General features: G+C 46.0%; 1 protein-coding gene across 1 annotated transcript in view; it reads right to left on the bottom strand.

Moving 5' to 3' along the window:
• The window catches only part of nup93 (nucleoporin 93), a 169,903-nt gene extending 162,955 nt beyond the window's left edge, over nucleotides 1-6,948 (bottom strand). Inside the window, exon 1 of the mRNA XM_070896888.1 lies at nucleotides 6,863-6,948. The gene's annotated coding sequence lies outside the window, so the exon portion shown is untranslated. The remainder of the gene's footprint in view (nucleotides 1-6,862) is intronic.
• Between the last annotated feature and the right edge of the window lie 15,882 nt (nucleotides 6,949-22,830).

Raw genomic sequence — 22,830 nt, 5'->3', positions numbered from 1 at the left:
CAGTCCCTCGAAGCGAAGATGACTTGCTTCCACGCCAAAAAGGGATGAGTTCACAGGTGTTTCAATGAAGGACCTAATATTCCATGTCCTGAACTACATCCTGAAGGGTGGAAGATGCCTGTGCGTGGATTTTTTTTAACGTGTGATGGCCGTTGCACACCAGCCACCACACAGGCTTGACAGAGCTAGGTCTTGGTCCAGTAGCAAGGGTTATCCAAGACAACTGGAGACCAGCTCTGCTGCACGGACCTAGCGCACACACATGAATGAGGATTTCAGCAGCAAATCAGCCAAGACAGCATCAACCTGGGCTCAGCGACAGCACTCTCGAATTTGAATTAGCCAGTCATGTGCTCAAGTCCCATTCCCGAGCACATAATCCAAGTTGACATTTTAATGCAGTACTGAGTGCTGCAACAGAGATACCGTTTTTCAGACGAGATGTTTAAATCGAGGTCCTGCCTGTCCATATAGGTGGATGTGAAAGATCCCATGGCACTATTTGAAAAGGAGAAGGGAAGTTCTCCCGGTGTCCTGGCCAACATTTATCCCTCAACCTCATCATTGCTGTTGGAGGTGACCTTTCTATGTGCAAATTGACTGCCACGTTTTCTTAAATTACAATAGTGACTACACTTCAAAAATACATAACTGGCTGTGAAGCGCTTTGAGGCTTCCTGAGGACATGAAAGGTATGATACAAATCTTTAAGGTAGAGGCAGAGGTAGAAATATGCAGTCTTTGGTCTGGAGAGGATACAAGGTCGGAAGCACAGCTTTGAGTTAAACAGGATACCAAAGTCTGGTTCAGCCAGACAGTTTCCAGGGAGGGGGATGGAATCAAGTGACAAAAGGTACAGAGTTTGTGGAAATGACTAAGGATGATGCTTAGTCTTCCCAATGTTTAGGTGGAGAAAGCCATAGCTCCTACAAGAATGGGTGATGGACAAGCAGTCTGACAGGATAAGAGGTAGAGCAGACCTTGAGAGAGATCGTGGAGGGGTAGAACTTGGTGCTATTAGCATACATGCAGCTGGCACCATCATTTTAGACGTATGTAGATGAGAAAGAGGGAGCTAACTATGAACCTTGGGATGACTGTGTAGGATGGGACGAGAAGCCATTGGTAATCACTGATCTGATGAAAACTTCCCCTTTTCCAAACAACTATCACTGCTAGAAAGCCCATAAAAAGTTAGACCCATTCAAACGAGGTGTAACTGGGTTTTAATGCAGATTTGGGTAATAACTTCTGATAACAACTGTTCTGGCCCTGAAAAATGATTATATTGGTTGAATGTCAAATTTTTCACATAGAAACATAGAAATTAGGTGCAGGAGCAGGCCATTCGAGCCTGCACTGCCATTCAATAAGATCATGGTTGATCATTCAACCTCAGTACCCCTTTCCTGCTTTCTCTCCATACCCCTTGATCCCTTTGGCCGTAAGGGCCATATCTAACTCCCTTTTGAATATATCTAATGAACTGGCCTCAACAACTTTCTGCGGTAGAGAATTCCACAGGTTAACCACTCTGAGTATAGAAGTTTCTCCTCATCTCGGTCCTAAATGGCTTACCCCTTATCCTTATACTGTGACTCCTGGTTCTGGAACGCCCCAGCAACGGGAACATTCTTCCTGCCTCTAACCTGTCCAATCCCATCAGAATTTTATGTTTCTATGAGATCCCCTCTCATTCTTCTAAACTCCAGTGGATACAAGCCCAGTTGATCCAGTCTCTCCTCATGTCAGTTCTGCCATCCCTGGAATCAGTCTGGTGAACCTTCGCTCTACTCCCACAATAGCAAGAACGTCCTTACTCAGGTTAGAGACCAAAACTGCACACAATATTCCAGGTGTGGCCTCACCAAGGCTCTGTACAACTGCAGTAAGACCTCCCTGCTCCTATACTCAAATCCCCTAGCTATGAAGGCCAACATGCCATTTGTCTTCTTCACCGCCTGCTGTACCTGCATGCCAAACTTCAATGACTGATGTACCATGACACCCAGGTCTCGTTGCACCTCCCCTTTTCCTAATCTGTCACCATTCAGATAATATGCTGCCTTCCTGCTTTATCCACCTCACATTTATCCACATTATACAACATCTACCATGCATTTGCCCACTCACCTGACCAAGTCACCCTGCAGTCTCTTAACATCCTCCTCACAGCTCACACCACCACCCAGCTTAGTGTCATCTGCAAACTTGGAGATATTACATTCAATTCCTTCATCTAAATCATTGATGTATATTGTAAATAGCTGGGGTCCCAGCACTGAACCCTGCAGCACCCCACTGGTCACTGCCTGCCATTCTGAAAAGGACCCGTTTATTCCAACTCTCTGCTTCCTGTCTGCCAACCAGTTCTCTATCCACGTCAATACATTACCCCCAATATTATGTGCTTTAACTTTGCACACTAATCTCTTGTGTGGAACCTTGTCAAAAGCCTTTTGAAAGTCCAAATACACCACATCCACTGGTTCTCCCTTGTCCACTCTACTAGTTACATCCTCAAAAAATTCTATAAGATTTGTCAAGCATGATTTCCCTTTCATAAATCCATGCAGTGTGTCCAATATCCTTTCATTATAGAGATGCTTAAACTGCACACTGTACTTCAACTGAGGCCTGTATTATCAAGTCTTTACATCTCCATGGTCTGCATTCAATACCCCTATACAATCAAACCAGACTTTCATTTGTCCATTTATGACTTCTGCCACCTAATCCCTCCTAACAATCTGTGTAAAGTAGGACTTGGATATATATAGCATCTTACATGACCACCGGACATCCCAAAGCTCTTTCCAGCCAATAAAGTATTTTTGAAGTGTGGTCACTGTTGTAATATAGGAAACATGCAGCCAATTTGTGCACAGCCAACTCCCACAAACAGAGATGTGATAATATAGAATGACTTGAATTTATATAACGCCTTTCAAGATCACCGGACGTCTCAAAGCGCTTTACAGCCAATTAATTACTTTTTTGTAGCGTAGTCACTGTTGTAATGATCAGAATCTGTTTTTAGTGATATTGATTGAAGGATAAGTATTGGCCAGGACACCAGGGATAACTCCCCTGCTCCTCTTCGAAATAGTGCCATGGGCATGGAATCGTTTACATCCACCTGAGAGCAGAAGGAACCTCGGTTTAATGTCTCATCCGAAAGTATTGCACTGGGGTGTCAACCTAGATTTTAGTGCTCAAGTCTCTGCAGTGGGACTTGAAACTACAATCTGATTCAGAGGCAAGGAGCCATCGGTGGCACTCATGTCATGTGTAGCTGCATCCCTAGATCTCTCTTCCACTCTATTGAGAATTTTACTATTTATGGTACATTTTCATGCTCAATTGTTTTTCCTAAAACACAGCGCTTCACATTTATCTATGTTGGACTGCATTTGCCACGTATTTCCCAAATCTCTAAACTGTTTACATCCTTCTCTCGTCTTCCAAATATTTCCTCAGTTTCCCATGCTCTTTAATTTACCAGTCATAGAAATTACAGTGCAGGAGACCCTCATTCTGACCACCATGTTGATGCTAAGTTTTCAAATGGCACTACCTATTTGAATCCCAATTCTCTGACCTTTATATTCTTGTTCCTTTCAAATCCAATTCCCTTTAAAATTATTATAGCTACTTGCGGTAAAGCATTCTTCACTAACAACGTTTTTAAAAATCTTCTAACTTTCCCCCACTCTTCAAATGATGATGATCATCAGGCAAACCCTCGAAATCGAGGAAGACTTCTTCTGCTCTAAAAGTGAGTTCTCAGGTGACTGACTGTACAGTCAAATATGAGAATTACAGTCTCTGTCACAGGTGGGGCAGGCAGTGGTTGGAGGAAAGGATGGGTGGGGAGTCTGGTTTGCCGCACGCTCCTTCCGCTGCCTGCACTTGGTTTCTGCATGCTCTCGGCGATGAGACTCAAGGTGCTTAACGCCCTCCTGGATGCTCTTCTGCCACTTAAGGCGGTCTGGGGCCAGGGATTCCTAGGTGCCGGTGGGGATGTTGCACTTTATCAACGGGGTTTTGAGGGTGTCCTTGAAACATTCCCTCTGTCCACCTGGGGCTCGCTTGCCGTGTAGGAGTTCCTAATAGAGCGCTTGCTTTGGGAGTCTCGTGTCGGGCATGTGGACGATTTGGCCCGCTCAACGGAGCTGGTAGAGTGTGGTCAGTGCTTCAATGCTGGAGCTGTTGGCCTGAGCGAGAACACGAACGTTGGTGCGACTGTCCTCCCAGGGGATTTTCAGGATCTTACAGAGGCAGCGCTGGTGTTGCTTCTCCAGTGATTTGAGGTGTCTACTGTATATGGTCCATGTCTCTTGAGCCATATAGGAGGGTGGGTATCACTACTGACCTGTAGACCATAAGCTTTGTGCCTGACTGGAGGTCTTCAAACACTCTCTTCCTCAGGCGACTGAGGGCTGCACTGGCACTGCGCGTTCGGCAACGTTCTGGCCTTCATTCCTTCCTCCGGTGACGTTCTGGCCTTCCCCCAGCAACTGCCGAGCCCCCAGCGAGCACGTGGCGTGCACAATGGCAGCGGCCACTCTGATCTCTCCTCCTACCATGAACTGGACCTCTGGCCATCCCAATGCCTGCCCTCAGTCAGGAACTAAAACCTGGGAGGGGGAAGCATTCCCTCAAATCTCTCACCCCCACTTTCCATGCATCTCTCACCATCTCATCGAAGGGCAATACTGAGCGCCGAGCTTACGGCTCGCATCCCACCGTAGGCAACTTCGAATGATAATCCTGAGTCCGTACCTCTTTTTATTGATTTGTCAGCCAGTGGAAACATTCTTTCACTGTTTACCTTCTGAAAACCTTCCAATCTTAAACTTCTCAGCTCCAGTTCAAAAAGCTGCTGCTGTCACATCCTTTCTTCATAACTATAATCTCTCAAACGTGGCATCATTATATTGAATCTTCACTGTACCCTTTACATAGCTCAAATATCCTTTCTAAAATCATGTTGCCCAGATCTGCACACAATACCCAACTGTGACTGAATCAATCTCTTGTATAAATTCAACATCCCTTTACCACTTTTATGTTCAATTTTAGCTGTGGCTCAGTGGGTAGCACTCTCGTCTCTGAGTCAGAAGCTTGTAGGTTCAAGTCCCACTCTAAGGACTCAAGCACATCTAGGCTGACACTCCAGTGCAGTGCTAAGGGAATGCTGCACTGTTGAAGGTGCTGCCTTTCGGATGAGATGTTAAAAAGAGGCCCCGTCTGCTCGCGCAGGTGGATGTAAAAGATCACATGGCACTATTTCGAAGAAGAGCAAGGGAGTCATCCCAGTGTCCCTCAATCAACAACAAAAAAAAAACAGATTATCTGGTCATTATCACGTTGCTGTTTTTGAGAGCTTGCTGTGCGCAAATTGGCTGCCGCGTTTCACACATTACAACAGTGACTACACTTTAAAAGTACTTCACTGGCTGTAAAGCGCTTTGAGAAATCCAGTGGTCATGAAAGGCACTAGATAAATCCAAGTCTTTCTTTTTTTAATCTATGTGCAAAACCCAGAATATAATTTCCCTTATACAGCCTTCCCTACCGGCACATACAACTTTAAAGTTCAATGTTTTTGCATTCCTAGATCTCTGTTACCCCAATGTTGTTAAGAATACCATTTAGGTCATACTTTCTTATATTATTCTCTTCCCCACAATAAAAATGTATACACATTTCTCTACATTGAATTGAGTCTACCATCATTTTACAAACCTTTTTATATGTTTTCCTACAAACTCCCTCAGTTTGCCATGTTCCTAATTTTACATCAGCAATCTTACAACAATTGGCATTTACCATATGCGCTGATCGCTAGCATCACCAGATCGAAAGAACGGAAAACAACTTCCAATTTGTAGTTGATGTATTTTAGGGAATTTTAATGTAGAAAACACCAATTAGTGATGTTGGTTGAGTAATAAATGTTGACCAGGACATCAGAGATAGAAAGACTTCACAGTCGATGAAGTATTTTAAGCGTAGTCACTGTTGCAATGTAGAAAACACAGCAGCCAATTTGCACATAGCAAGCTCCCACAAACAGCAATGTAATAATGACCAGATAATCTGTTTTTGTTATGTTGATTGAGATATAAATATTGGCCAGGTACAGGGACAAACTCCACTGCTCTTCAAAATAGTGCCTTGGGATCTTTAACACCCACTTGAGAGCTACTGCAAGCCAAATGCTTGCAAGAATAAGTGTGCAATGGGAGTGACACACAGCTGTCAGTTCTTGAACCAGCATAAACAATAAACTTGTACTTATAGTGTCTTTCATGTCCTCAGGATGTCCCAAAGCACAGTCAGTGTTGTAATGTAAGAAATATGGCAGCGAATTTGTGCACAAAAGGCTCCCAGCAATGAAATACCAAACACATAACCTGTTTTTTGTGATGTTGGTTGAAGGATAAATATTGGTTAGGACACCGGGTATAACTCCTCTGCTCTTCTTCGAAATAGTGCCATAGGATCTTTTACGTCCACCTGAGAAGGGAGTTTAACATTTCCAAAAGACGGCACCTCCGACAGTGCAGCACTCCCTCAGCACTGCACTGGCACGTCAGCCTAGACTTAGTGGGACTTGAACCCACAGCCTTCTGACTCAGAGGCAAGACAGTGCTACCCACTGAGCAACTGAGTATCTAACAGGGATGAGTTATCAAAATAGCCCTCTAACCAGCCATGAGGCGGCAGTGCCTGGAGCTTCAGTCCCCCGCTCACATGGTGCTGCTGAGAGGGGGCCAGGGAGCTTTATATCAGACGGAGGCTGGGCCGCCGTTTTAGTAACCGAGTAGAGTGCCAAGCCGCCGGCTCTTGTTACCTGCGTGTCCGCTCAGGCCCGACCACACCACCTCCAACTGCCACAGTCCGGCTACGTTCACCTCCTTCTGCCGGCGCGCCACTACCCAACAGCCGCCGCGCGCCAGGCGCCGCCCTCTCATTGGACGACGCAGCCACCCAGCAGCCGCCGCGCGCCGACCTCGCTGTCGCCCATTGGATCGCGGGCCTCCCCAAACTGCCGCCCATTGGATAGCGGGCCTCCTCAGACTGCCGCCCATTGGATAGTGGGCCTCCCCAGACTGCCGCCCATTGGACAGCCCGCTTCCCCAGGCTCCGCCCATCCCATTGGACAAGAAGTTCACCGGCGAATAGCGCGGGCGATTCAAACGGGTCCCATTCATTGAATGACATCCTCGCTGTTCCGCCAGCCAACGTATTCAAAGCAGTCAGCCCCGAGTTTGCACTTGCACGAGTCTGTTTAGTTTGGGAATAAAATAACCGTGTAAACTGCCTGTCTGAGTCTTTCCTGTTAATAAACGGCTGCAGCAAATTTAAGAGCGATACACTTTTTGGCAAAGTGGCTGGAGCAGCAGCAGCCTTGGTCATAGAAACATAGAAAATAGGTGCAGGAGTAGGCCATTCGGCCCTTCGAGCCTGCACCACCATTCAATAAGATCATGGCTGATCATCACCTCAGTACCCCTTTCCTGCTTTCTCTCCATATCCCTTGATCCCTTTAGCCATAAGGGCCATATCTAACTCCCTTTTGAATATATCCAATGAACTGGCATCAACAACTCTCTATGGTAGAGAATTCCACAAGTTAATACTCTCTGAGTGAAGAAGTTTCTCCTCATCTCGGTCCTAAATGGCTTACCCCTTATCCTTAGACTGTCCCCTGGTTCTGGACTTCCCCAACATCGGGAACATTCTTCCTGCATCTAACCTGTCCAGTCCAGTCAGAATTTTCTATGTTTCTATGAGATCCCCTCTCATTCTTCTAAACTCCAGTGAATACAGGCCCAGTCGATCCAGTCTCTCCTCATATGTCAGTCCTGCCATCCCGGGAATCAGTCATGTGAACCTTCGCTTCACTTCCTCAATAGCAAGAACGTCCTTCCTCAGATTAGGAAACCAAAACTGAACACAATATTCCAGGTGAGGCCTCACTAAGGCCCTGTACAACTGCAGTAAGATCTCCCTGCTCCTATACTCAAATCCCCTAGCTATGAAGACCAACATGCCATTTGCCTTCTTCACCGCCTGCTATACCTGCATGCCAACTTTCAATGACTGAGGTACCATGACACTCAGGTCTGGTTGCACCTCCCCTTTTCCTAATCTGTCGCCATTCAGATAATATCCTGCCTTCCTGTTTTTGCCAGCAAAGTGGATAAGCTCACATTTATCCACATTATACTGCATCTGACAAGCATTTGCCCACTCACCTAACCTGTGCAAGTCACCCTGCAGCCTCTTAGCATCCTCCTCACAGCTCACACTGCCACCCAGCCTAGTGTCATCTGCAAACTTGGAGATATTACACTCAATTCCTTCATCTAAATCATTGATGTATATTGTTAATAACTGGGGTCCCAGCAATGAACCCTGCGGCACCCCACTAGTCACTGCCTGCCATTCTGAAAAGGACCCGTTTATCGCGACTCACTGCTTCCTGTCTGCCAACCAGTTCTCTATCCATGTCAATACATTACCCCCAATACCATGTGCTTTAATTTTGCACACTTATCTCTTGTCTGGGACCTTGTCAAAAGCCTTTTGGTAGTCCAAATACACCACATCCACTGGTTCTCCCTTGTCCATTCTATTAGTTACATCTTCAAAAAATTCTATAAGATTTGTCGAGCATAATTTCCCTTTCATAAATTCATGCTGACTTGGACCGATCCTGTCACTGCTTTCCAAATGTGCTGCTATTTCATCTTTAATAATTGATTCCAACATTTTTCCCACTACCGATGTCAGGCTAACTGGTGTATAATTACCCATTTTCTCTCCCTCCTTTTTTAAATAGTGGTGTTACATTAGCTACCCTCCAGTCCATAGGGACTGATTTAGAGTCGATAGACTGTTGGAAAATGATCACCAATGCATCCACTATTTCTAGGGCCACTTCCTTAAGTATTCTGGGATGCAGACTATCAGGCCCTGGGGATTTATCGGCCTTCAATCCCATTAATTTCCCTAACACAATTTCCTGACTAATAAGGATTTCCTCCAGTTCCTCCTTCTCGCTAGTCCCTCGATCCCCTAGTATTTCCGGAAGATTATTTTTGTCTTCCTTCGTGAAGACAGAACCAGTGGGTGTCAGAAGGTGCTACTGAGGGCCAGGAGGAACTGCCTGATGGGTACTGGGGACAAGAGTCCACATAAGAGCAAGTCATCTGGAGGAGATGGCAGAGGCAGTCAGTGCATCCTCCAGGACTCCAAGAACTGCCACACTGTGCATAATCATCATCATAGGAAGTCCCTCGAAGCGAGGATGACTTGCTTCCACGCCAAAAAGGCATGAGTTCACAGGTGTTTCAATGAAGGACCTAATATTCCCGGTCCTGAACTACATGTTGAAGGGTGGAAGATGCCTGTGTGTAGATTTTTTTTAACGTGTGGTGGCCGTTGCACATCAGCCACCACACAGGCTTGACAGAGCTAGGTCTTGGTCCAGTGGAAAGGATTACGCAAGATGACTGGAGACCTGCTCTACTGCATGGACCTAGTGCGCACACATATTGCAGTGTGGGCTGGCCCGTGTTGCCCCTGGACCCTCGCCTCTTCTGGCCCCAAACTCACAGCTCTCCCGGGTCCCGATCATATCACTCTACATTCTCTCGCCGCTCCTTCTCGACGATCTCGTGCTCCTGTTGTATCTGCCCACACTCCAATCACCGACCTGGACCTTGATGCCGTGACTTTTCGTCGCCGTCGCCCTCCTGCACCAGCTCGCACTGCTCCTGAAATAGTATGCCTCCACGCTGCTCCCTGGTCGCCGCTCCTTTTATGGCCCCGACCTGTCGCTGGTGTTCTCACGCAGGTCGGGGCCGCCACACTGCTCCCGGGCCATCACTCCTTTTAAGGCCACGACCTGTGCAGAAAGGCATCCACTGACCTCACAAAGGTGGCCAACGTAAGTCAAGTTTTCTGGTGCCAATACACATCCTCTACCAGCTCTAACACAGCTTCACGTGCCTCTTTACTATTTTTCTTAGCACTTATGCAAACGCCTACCTCTCCAGATATCAAGCACCTGCTTTACTCAAAATTACCCTCTCAACTCACTTTACCAGCCACAAGGCTTTTGCTAGTCTTCAAGGACATTTAAATGGACAAGGCACCATCCTGATCTCTCATCATGGCATGCATGGCCTCATATGGGCCAAGTCATGTGTGTGGGAGGGGAAAGCAGGCAGGTGTAAAATGACTTTATTTGATAAGTCAGATTTTATTGATTGAATGTTCTGGGCTACCGGTTGCACTTACTTACTTTGGTTTCTGGTTCTCCTGTTTTACTCCCTCTCCTTGTGATGCGAAGATACCTAAGTAAGACATTCTTGGTGTGTAGACCCTGGTGAGTGAGTGTCTACATGTAGAGCCAAGCTACTTTTGATAATGTCTGGTTCTAAGAGCCTTCAACCTGATCTCTTTCATGTCTTCATCCACCTCCTCTTCATTACCTCAAATTAAAGGTAGTCCAATGAGAAATCCATGTCTGGAGTGCAAAGTACTACTGGGGGCAGTCAATAAAAAAAGTAACTTTCAAAAGTAAATTAAAAGCTAAATAAATGTAAAATTAAACTTATTTGCAAGGGATGTACTGGCCCTCATAACAAAATAAATATAAAACTTAGCTGTAATGCCACCGGCAAAACAGTGCTTGCAAGAGCAGCAGCACCACCTATTGTTGGCAGGATTGAAAGCGAAGTGTGTTGGTAATTATCATCATCAGCATAGGCAGTCCCTCGAAATAGAGGAAGACTTGCTTCCACTCTAAAAATGAATTATCAGGTGACTGCAGTCCAATACGGGAATTACAGTCTTTGTCACAGGTGGGACAGGACAGTGATTGAAGGAAAGGGTGGGTAGGTGGGAAGACTGGTTTGCCGCATGGTCCTTCCGCTGTCTGCACTTGATTGCTACATGCTCTCGGCGATGAGACTCGAGGTGCTCAGCGCCCTCCCGGACACCACATTAACAATCCGCACACAATGCCCCATCTATGGGGGGGGGGGGGAGGGGGTAAAGTTTTGCACTTAGGTAAGGGACTTCAGCTGGGGGAGGGATACACTTGCGCTGGGGTAATGGACTTTGGCTGGAACTTGGTGGCTTTGTGGAGATCTAGCCACTGTGGCTTCTGAAGTCAAAATGGATCGAATTACAAATGAGAAATTTACTCAGATCTTGGGCTGGGTGGTTCCAGTTACACATTCCAGAGGAACTTCAGGGTGTGGCTTGTCCTCCAAGGGGACCAATCAGCAATTGGTCTGGAGAGCCAAACAGAAAAATGGCTGCATTTCAGTTAGTACAAATAGACGCATCCTTAAAAGTAATACCATGATTTCAAACAGGATGCACATGCCAGACACAAGACATTTAATAAATGCCGTGTGTGATTCGTTTGTCCCATTTTAACTTATTTTTAGTATGGTGGAGGATGACAGTCAGCACTGTGTATGTCTTCAATATGTAATGATATTCACACTAAAGGATTAACACTACTGCTGAAACCATTGAGTGATGATCAAAAATTGCTTACTGGGAAATAGTTTTAGAACATTTATTGAAAAGCAAAATACTGCGGATGCTGGAAATGTAAAGTTAAAAAGGGGCTGGTGTTGCATTTCCTGCACTTGCAAGGGAAGGTGCTGTGGGAAGGGGAGGGGGTGCTGGGGGTGACTGCGGAATGGACCAAGGTGTCGCAGAGGGAACGATCCCTTCAGAATTCTGAAAGGAAAGGGGAAGATGTGTTTGGTGGTGGGATAAAGCTGGAAGTGGCAGAAATGGCAAAGGATGATCCATTGAATGTGCAGTGCCATGCCCTGTACAAGCGCAGGAGATGCAACACCTGCCCTTTTACTTGCTCCCTTCCCACCGTCCAGGGTCCCAAACCCTCCTTCCAGATTAACCAGCGATTTACGTGAACTTCGTTCAATTCTCCACCCCACTCCCAGTCTGGCCTGGCTGTCCTCGGCTCTCTACACTGATCCAATAGAGCTTGACGTAAGCTCAAGGAACAACACCTCATCTTTTGATTAGGCACTTTACAGCCTTCCGGACTCAACATTGAGTTCAACAATTTCAGATCATAACCACTGTCCCCTTTTTTGTAGCAGAGTGACTATTTGCACTGTGTTTTTTCTGCACCTGCGTCCTCTGGACTCCGCCTCTGATGCCTCTCGCGCATGCGCGGACTCCTGGGGCCCCGAACCGGAAGTGGGTCCCTCAATTGACCATGTTGTTCCTCCGAGCTCCGACCACGCTGACCAAGCTGAGAGCTTCCGACCGCGTTTGCTTGCTTTGTAGTGATGCTAGAAATTCATCTGTGCTTTAAGTCTGTGATTTTTGCTTTGCCCATGTTGCTTTGCTGAGGACCCTGGAGTGTTGACCGAGCTGGAAGCTGTGCTGCTGTTGCTCTGAAAATACAACTAGTATTAATTTCTAGTACAGCTGTGTTTTCTTAATTCCAGGTGCAAGTTTTCTGGTGCAAAAAACGTCCTCTGAGAAAACCTTTGGAATTCTGCTGTCCAGGCACTGCAAGTATTCTGAGCATTACAACACTGTTCAGTGATCATCAGTATCTCCACTTGGATTCCTTTTTGTTTTTGGCCCCATCTCACTATTCTCGGTTGGGAGCTCAGCCAGAGACCATCAACGACACATCCGTAGTTGCTGAAAAGAGAGGCCGACAAGAAACAACCAGAAACTGCTGATTTGTAGAGATGCAGCCGGCGATGGCAAGTGAGGTGTCCACGGATAAAACCCAGCAATTCAAGGACATCATCACAACTCGGGAGTTTGAGCAGTTTACTATGAAATTGGAAGAGTTTCAACAGGTACCTGCGCTTGCTTTTACATTTTGTGCATGTTGTGTTCAGCTGCAGGCTACATTTCTACCAAAAGTTTCAGATTTCAGCGAAAATCAACTCTCTTCCCTTCTTGCAGGCGACTGGGAGCCTCTTCCGCAAGACAAGCTCACATACAGTGGCAAATGTGAACAAGAAACGGAAGGTACCAATCCCCACCCAGTTCGTGTACACGTTTGTGAAACTGTGCTGTGTCCACTATGGGCAGCCACGCAGCCATTCAACTGGGATTAGACCAAACCAGCGGTCAATGTTAATACATCTGCTTAGTTACTGTGGTGTTCATGTTCACAGCACTGTGTGCAGTTGAAAAGAGAGGCCGATAAAAGACCCCGAATCTAACGTGTTTCAGGTACCTCGCAATGGGATGCGAGGCCATGCTTACGTTGGCCTACACCAGCAAGAAGTTGAAACTGTGTGTCACATCATCCCACTTCGTACACACAGCCCACGTGCTGAGCAAAGAGTTCTTTCCATTTTCCCCTAGCAGGCAGCGTCTGTCCAGAGGAAAGGAACCTTGGGCGCTAAGGACTGCTGAGCCGAGCAGCAATTCATTGAGCCTCATGGCAGTTCCAGCAATTCCAGCTACTATTGTTGACTCTGCCCCCACCCACCAGTGTATGTCATGAGGAGGATGTCACCACCATGCCACCAGTTGTGCCTAACCAAGCTCCAACCCTCTCGCCTCCAGCAGCTGGCACTATGAACTCCTGCAATGTGTGCCAGCTCACAGTTCTGCCCCTCAGACCCAGGCAGCCCTCGCAGCAGACTGTCACCCAGGGGCTGCCCGATGCCTCACCTGGCCCAGCACAAGGGTCAGCGACTGCACGACCCACGCATTTCTCAATACGTGCAACCTCTGAGGACTCGCACCAATCTCATCCTCAGGCACTTGAAGGCTGCCGATTGATATCCATAAAGCAAATAGGCCGCCCAAAGTGGTCAAAAGGCTGGGGACATTTCAATAAGAGAGAACAGACACGAGGACATGACACGGCTCGCTGTGGCTTTTGTCACCTGAGGGACCCCCCAGCCACCTGAGCACCGAGCCTCGGGTTTTATGGGTGTGATATAAGTGTGGGTACACACAGCTGTTTCACCGTTGTTGCTTCTTACCCGATGTGACTCCAGATATATATATATGTGAGCAATGCTCGTGTTAATCATGTTTGGAGCATTTTGTACAATGAAACTTGATTGTCTTTTATTGTCAATAAATTTCATTACATTTTTTACATTATTTGGGTCAGTGACTATTGCAGCTACTAGGGCTTTTGGGTTAGCTTTCGAAAGGCAGCAAACTTCTTAGGCTGTGGGGGAGGAATGAACTTGGGCTGGGAGGGCAGGAACTTGGGCTCAGGGGGGGGTGAGCGTGGACTGGGGGGGGTGTGGGGGAGGGAACTTGGGCTGGGGGTGTCAGGAACTTCAGCTGGGGAAGGGGAGGCATGCACTTGGGCTGGGGACAGGGGTTTGGGAGGCTTTTGCTGGGAGTTCTATCCTCTCTAGCTGTTTGCAGAGGAGTTCTGAAGTCAGAATGGCTCGAATTACACTTTACAAAACTTAGGCTGGGTGGTTCCATTTACACATTCCAGAGAAACTTCTGGGTGTGGCTTATCCTCCAAGGGGACCAATCAGCAATCAGGTCATGTGATAATGGAGAGCCAATCAACCAGAAACACGGTGCAAATAAGTGCATCCTTTTTTTAGGACAGCTGCTGTTGGTAATGATTCTGCTGTTGTCATTTACAGCTCCTCTAGACCCATCTTTTGTTTCTTTACTTGTCCCATTACCATCTCCTTCTGCATTGCCTCATCATCCATTTTGACATTTAATCTCTCCCGCCTTCCACCTTATCATTCCTCCCATCACCCTTTCCGTGCCTCTGCACTTGCTTAAAACCGGTTAATCGAATTTTTTCCAGTTTTGAAGAAAGATCATCAACCTGAAACGTTAATTCTGCTTCTTGCTCCACAGATGTTGCTTGAACTGCTGAGTATTTCCAGCATTTTCTGTTTTTAGAATATTTATTTATCACAACTTCTGCAGAGATGTCACTAAACACATTAGGCTTATCGAGCCTAATATACTCGAGACAATTTTGCACTCCACCCATTTAAAGCTCCAATCTACTCGCTCTGCCACTCACCTGCTGATGCTCCACTCACCATTATCTCTGCGGGTTGAATGTCACGCTAGTGGAGGCAGCATTTATCCATATTGCTCTGGGAACATATACGGTTTCCATCATTTCTAAGGAGTATGGGCAAATTTTGACGGCATTAATTAAAACTGGCTCGCCCTACAGAGGTAATCGGAGAAGAGCCCATTAAAACAAGAGTGGGACTGGTTGAGATATCGATAATTCGGTGTTCACATACTAAATTAATTAATTAATTTGGTAAAACTTTCACCATTTACCAGGAGATTTCAGAAATACCAGACAATATTTTTTTTTCTACAATAGTTAATAGCTGGATGTTGGGAACCAAAATAAAAGCAGCAAAGGAATTTTCCGGCGTCTGGTTTTAGTTCAGGATTTATATTTTTGATCATGTAATACAAACTTTCCACCAGCAGGTGACACTGCCATTGCTTTCTGTGTGGTGTTCTGTAAAATGGTCACAAAACACAGCATCATCATAGGCAGTCCCTCGGAATCGAGGAAGACTTGCTTCCACTCTTAAAATGAGTTCTTAGATGGATGAGCAGTCCAATACGAGAACCACAGTCTCTGTCACAGGTGGGACAGATAGTCGTTGAAGGAAGAGGTGGGTGGGACTGGTTTGTCACACGTTCTTTCCGCTGCCTGTGCTTGATTTCTATATGCCCTCGATTCCGAGGGACTGCCTATGATGATGATCTGTTTTGTGATGACAGTGTCACCTGCTGGTAGAAAGTTTGTATTACATGATCAAAAATATAAATCCTGAACTAAACCAGATGCCGGAAAATTCCTTTGCTGCTTTTATTTTGGTTCCCAACTTCCAGCTGTTAACTATTGTAGAAAAAAATATTGTCTGGTATTTCTTGGTGCTCAGCGCCCTCCTGGATGCACTTCCTCCACTTAGGGCAGTTTTTGGCCAGGGACTCCCAGGTGTCAGTGGGGATGTTGCACTTTATCAGGGAGGCTTTGAGGGTGTCCTTGTAATGTTTCCTCTGCTCACCTTTGGCTCGTTTGCCGTGAAGGAGTTCCGAGTAGAGTGCTTGCTTTGGGAGTCTCGTGCCTGGCATGCGAACAACAACACCTCTCACTGCTAGAAAGTTAGAGTCACTCGCAGCACTCCGTTCCCTAGCCAACAACTCAATCGCTCTCCCCACCAACAGTCTGAAGTTGAACCAGATTGTTCGCAATCTTGGTGTCATATTTTATCTCAAAAGGAGCTTCTGACCACATATCCATACCATCACTATGACCACCTGTTTCCACCTCTGGAACATCGCCCGACTCCGCCCCGCCACAGTTCATCCACTGCTGAGGCCTTCATTCATGCCTTTGTTACCTCTAGACTTGACTATTCCAACGCATTCCTGGCTGGCCTCCCACGTTCTACCCTCCGTAAATTAGAGGTGATCCAAAACTCAGCTGCCCGTGGCCTAACTCGCTCCAAGTCTGGCTCGCCCATCACTCCTGTGCTCGCTGATTTACATTGGCTCCTGGTCAAGCAACACTTCAATTTAAAAATTCTCATTCATGTTTTCAAATCCTTCCATGGCCTCACACCTCTTTATCTCTACAATCTCGTCCAGCCCCACAACCCCCCAAGATATCTGCGCTCCTATAGTTCTGGCCTCTTGAGCATCCCCAATTTTAATTGGTCAACTACGATTAACTAAAAGGCCTGGATGAGGGTGTTGTGCATGCAATAACTCAATAGACTGAATACTGTAAACTCTGAACAGGTACAAACCTGGCTGTACTTTATTCGGGCCCAAAGTGATTACATTACAAAATGGCTGGCCTTTTATATCTGGCCCGCACACACGTGCGCGCAGTCCAATGACCTCCGACAGTGGCACCACCTGGTGGTTAGTAAACCCAAGCATATATACATGACAATATCCCTCTTTAAGATATTAGTAACGGACTTTTTACGGTCCGGGGCTTTCCGCTCCCGAGTTGAACGTCTCAGTTCAACTTCAGTCTTGGGTGAGGGTTCTGAGTCTGTTATGACTGGGGGCTGGGTAGCCGATCTGATGGGAGTGGCAATGACCATGTCAGGGATTGAAAGTCCAGGTTCACTAATGACAGCGGAGTCCTCTGATGACTGAGGGTAGGTTGGTTGGTCACTGATTGTATCTTCCTCAGACTGTTCCGGTTCATCCGTGTACCACAGCTTTATCTGATCAACATGGTTGATACCATTGAGTTTCATGAACTCTTGAAACTCCATACTGGTGAAACAAGATCCGTTGTCACTTACAATGATGTCAGGTAGACCATGCATAGCAAACGTGACACAAAGGCTCTCAATGGTAGCTGTGGATGTGCTGGATGACAGGATTGTACACTCTATCCACTTGGAATAAGCATCCTCCACAACTAAGGACATCTTTCCCAGGAAGGGACCTGCAAAGTCGATGTGGATCCTGGACCATGGTTTAGATGGCCATGACCACAGACTCAGCGGCGATTCCGCTGGTGCTTTACTTAGGTGCATGCAAGTGTTGCACTGATGCACACATGATTCCAGATCAGAATCAATTCCAGGCCCCCATACATGAGACCTGGCAATGGCTTTCATCATGACAATACCGGGATGCACGCTATGTAGATCATGCACAAATTTCTCTCTGCCTTTCTTGGGCATAACAACACGATTACCCCACAGTATACAATCTGATTGAATGGATAGTTCGTCTTTGCAACAGATGTAAGGTTTGGTCTCCTCACACATTTGCTTGGGTATGGCAGACTAATCACCACCAAGGATACAATGTTTCACAACCGATAATATCGGGTCCTGGCTGATCCAGGTCTTAACTTGTTGGGCCGTGACAGGGGTTCCTTCACTTTCAAAAGCATCTATGACTAACGGTAGGTCTGCCGGTTGTGGCGTTTCCACCTCCAGTGTGGGCAACGGCAGATGGCTCAATGCATCAGCACAATTCTCAGTGGCAGGTCTATGGCGAACGACACAATCATAGGCAGATAATGTCAGTGCCCACCTCAGGATGTGGGACGATGCATTGGTATTGATACCTTTGTTTTCCGAAAACAATGAAATGAGTGGCTTGTGATCTGTTTCCAGTTCAGACCGAAGACCAAGCAGGTGCTGATGCATCTTTTTAACCCCATACACACAGGCTAGTGTTTCTTTCTCTACCATGCTATAGGCTCCTTCTGCCTTTGACAAACTTTTTGAAGCATTTGCAACAGGTTGTAATTTGCCCAACTCATTAGCTTGTTGGAGCACAAAACCAACTCCATATGACGAAGCATCACAGGCCAATAATAGACGCTTACACGGATCATAATATACCAGCAGCTTGTTAGAGCAAAGCAGATTAGTAGCTTTCTCAAAAGCTCTATGTTAGGTGTTTAGAACACCACTCGGAGTCGTTAACCTTAAAGTAAATGCAGTTTTTTATTAATAAAAGATAGAAGCCGGCAGGGGAGCTATCCACGAAGGAATGCTCAAAGAAACTGCCAGAGACGTCTTATTTTATACAGTTTCAGATTATAATTACGCAAGTTACAATTAATACGTGCTGATTGATTAGTACATGATTGATTGGTACAGCGCTTCCTCCAATCTAGCTTCTATATGCCTTAATTGGTAATTCCGGATACATGTTGTTATGATTCTTTTTATTTAATTCTTATCTTGTTATACAATTACAATTCAAATTCTATGTTATCTGTGTCTGTGCCCGTGCCCGGCTCCCAAGGCCTTTGGTCTAGGAATTGGAACATCTGCTCCTCTGTGGAAGGCATCCCACACATGCTTCCCACAGTCTGAAAATCAGTGTGGGATCCATTTTAAAAACCTGTTAACTCCATTTTAAAACATCCCAATTACTATTATAAATTGTAATTATGATTTGTAATCTTCCCTTTCAGTCCCTCCTGTCGGTCCCTGATTATTTCTAAATAATCAGCTGACCACATATATGTTCTGAGCCATCTGCTGGAAATGGTGATATCAAGTCCACATCCTTGGGATCGCTCGTAGTTCCGTCTTTTAACGGAGTCTTTACACGCTACCCCTGACCATTTCCCTGGGATATTAGCACGCCACTTATATTTGTTTTTGTACATACAGAGCATAAGCACCGGGATCCTAGTTGTTTCCCTAACGCGTTACAAAGTCATTCGCCTCCCTATCATGCCTACATTACATAGCTGTTTGCTGTTCGGCTAGAACCACGCGGTTGTATATCCCTCTGATTTAACACATCAGATATAGTTGTATCACGATACATATCCCTACCGCTACCATTATTACCACAATTGGATGCCACATCAATTTGAGGACCGCGTAGGCTTTAGGTGACCAGCCCTTAAAAATATCCCACCAGTGATGAACCGTAAGGTCACTTAGTTTCTCCATCATTCAGATCAGTTCTTGTTTTGTGTAACTCATTAAGACCTTTTGTCTGAGTAACTGTTCCTTCTCTTCTCCCAGGTACTTGGTCACCTGGGTGTGTTTTTCCAAAAATGCCCTTAACTTTCTCAAGTCCACTACTGGGGGTAGTATGGATAGTTCTTTGGTGCTCCCGTATTGTGCGATATTTTCCCATTGTCCTATTTGGTAGGACTTGGTCGTTTTAACGTCGAAGATGACATATATTTCCTTCCGAAACTCATTTACGGGGGGGTTCCAATCGATTCGCGTTCAAGTATACCGTGTGGATACTGGTTACACATATGTAGTTTTGTCTGATTTCATGCATTATGGTATCATTTAAGGGTTGCAGCTGACATTCACAAGCCCCTGCTGTGCCTTCCATGCTGCATGGTTCCACCACTGGTGTATGTAGCAGGCATACTTGCCTGAATGGCCACTTTACACAGTCCATCCCTTTGTGCGTTTTATTCTTCGGGCCTATCCATTGTCCGTTAAACTGTGGCTTCCATAGGTTTTTACCGAATAGCTGTGGTAGGGTCACAAACTCACACCATATCTGACTATTAGTAACATTAGCCAACAACATAGTCATATTACATCCCTATTTATCACATCGCCTATGTTTCATGTCTGTCCTGAGTGTCAGATTTCGTTGATCAAACTGAAACAGTTTAGCCTATCATGGGGCATTCCCAGAGAATGCTCTCCTTTCTAATTCAGCCCGTTGTCCTTCCTTGATTGACCCATTATAAAGCAGTGAGTCTGATTGGCTTCCCGCGTTAAATTAGCCGATACCTGTTGCTGTCCCCATTTAGTTTTGTTTGCCCATTGCCATATCATATTGTTTGACAGCCATCCCCGCAGGCTATTCGCCTGTAATGATTCGTGCCACACATCTGACAGCCTTACGGCATCTTTAGTCAATTGTCCTGCTTTCTGTATTTTATTCTGCAGCGTTTCGATATCCATTGAGTTTAGTGCTCCTAGTCCCATTCCTAACCCCCCCACAGTATTGTATCTCATACGCTTCGCCAATAACAAGCTTTGGTTATCTTTAGGGCAAGATCCGGGTTCTTACAATACCTGGGTACCATCTTTTGGTCATACTTTATGTTTATTGTTAAATTGATTATTGAAGGGGCTATTAGTATGCTCAGACATGTATCATGCAGCCTTTGTAGGTGTTGCATCCGTTCCTGAATAGGATGTGGATATTTTACATTTATTATGATCACACGTGGAATCCTCTCACCAAACTGTGAATTATTCATACACATCATCCAGTCTCCGACTCCCAAGGTTGCCTATTTCACTCTGTACTATTGGTATACTCCATTCTGTTAGTATACCAGGCTTCGTTCCGTATTTTGGTTATATTCTGGGGAGTACTGTCATTCCCTTTTTTACACATTATCCTGGGACCATCGGCCACCCATGTAAAGTTGAGTGTTACATTCTCATTCTTATAGGTGATTAGTGTAAGATTACCATGGACTGGTGCCCAATAGGTACACCATCCGCAGTCAAATATTAAATTAAAAACATGACATTTACTTCACGCGGGGCATGTATAGTTTCTCTGGATTGCTGTTTGTGGAGTCCTCCACATAGAGTACCGTCTAAACCCTTTTCTGTTTAACTGTGGAGGCACTGGGAGGGCCAGAGCGGCCACTATCCCAGTTGCCACCAGCACTATCCACAGGTTCATCCTATTGTTTTCCAGCCTGTTTCATTATCGGATGATTCTGTGGTCGCCGGGTGCACTGTCACAATGGGTTAAAACAGATGGGGGTTGTTTAGTGTTATATGATTTTACCTGTGCCCAGTACTTCCATCTAATCCCAGTGGGCTCCTGTAGACAAACACAAGTATCACTTGTCATTAGTACTGAGTATGGCCCCATCCATCGGGGCTCTATTCCCTTTCACATCCCTGTTACCTTTATCATAACCTGTTCTCCTATTTTAGGTAGCGTTTCGGGTCTCATTCCCTCATTCTGAATTTCTAGGTCTCTTATCTGCTGTCTGCTTTTAATTTCTTTATTCATAGCCTGCACCTCTTGGTTTAGCTGGACCAAGTACCGCCTCAGCCTATCCTGTATTGGTCTTGCTTCACCTGTCCCTCCGGCTAAGTCCTCTGGTAGTCTCATAGCCTGTCCAGTCATCAGCTCATTGGGTGTTAGTCCCGTGGTTCACCCTGGGATGGCTCTAAGCCGCGTTAGAATTGCTGCTAACACCCCAGTTCATCCCTTGCCTGTCTCCTGGATTGCTTTGGACAGGGCCGTTTTTAAGGTCCTGTTCATTCTTTCCACCATTCCCGAACTTTGGGGATAGTATGGTATGTGGTACCTCTGTTTGATTCCTAGCAGGGCACATGTTTCTTTCATTATTTTGCCCGGGAAATGTGTTCCATTGTCTGAATCTATCTGTAGGGGCACTCCCCACCGAGGTATCACCTCGCTAACCAGGATCTGCGCTATCATCCGAGCGGAGCAGTCCCTGGTAGTGAAGGCTTCCACCCACCGGTTGAATTGGTCTATAATTACCAGACAATACCTTTTTCCCCTATCCTCTGGCAGGGGGCCGGTGAAGTCTATCTGTAAATTCTCCCAAGGTCCCTGTGGCCTTGGTTGATGTCCCATTCGTACCTTACATCCTCTGCCTACATTATGTTGGGCACAAATAATGCACCTTTGGCAAAATTTAGCTACATCTTTCCTCATTCCTGGCCACCACCAGTACTGCGAGAGCAGGTACAGCATGTTACTTCTCCCGGTATGTGTTATCCCATGGTGTAATGTTAGTAATTGTTGCTTACAGCATTGCGGTGCCACAATTTGCTCCTGGGGACTCCATTCCCATATGTCATTCTTTTGGTGGGCCCTGTGCTTACTCCATTCACGGCTTTCTTCCTGATCGACACTCTGGTGAACCTGTGCTATATTTATGTCTGTCTGAGCACTGTTAGTTATTACTGGTTGGATTTCAGCCTTAAATGCTGTCTCTGGCTTCTGTTCAGCTGCTGCTCGTTTGGCTGCTAGATCTGCAAACCGATTCCCCAAGGTGGGTAGCTCTTGCGGGTGCGTGTGGCCCTTACTAGTTAATTTTGTGTGTGCTTTTACCTTGATTACCATTGCTTCCTATGGTTCCTTTGCTGCTTTCACTAGCCTTTCTACTAGCCTTCCATGTTTTACCACCTTGCCGGTAGATACCCTCGTCGCGACCAGGCTGCCATATAGTCGTGAACCACCCCGAAAGCGTATCGACTATCTGTATATATATTTACTCGCTTTCCTTTAGCTGACTTGAGAGCCTTTATAAGGGTCACCAGTTCTGCCACC

This window comes from Pristiophorus japonicus, chromosome 13, assembly GCF_044704955.1.
Source record: "Pristiophorus japonicus isolate sPriJap1 chromosome 13, sPriJap1.hap1, whole genome shotgun sequence".
In the NCBI taxonomy this organism is placed as follows: domain Eukaryota; kingdom Metazoa; phylum Chordata; class Chondrichthyes; family Pristiophoridae; genus Pristiophorus; species Pristiophorus japonicus.
This window is presented reverse-complemented; position numbering and strand designations above follow the sequence as displayed.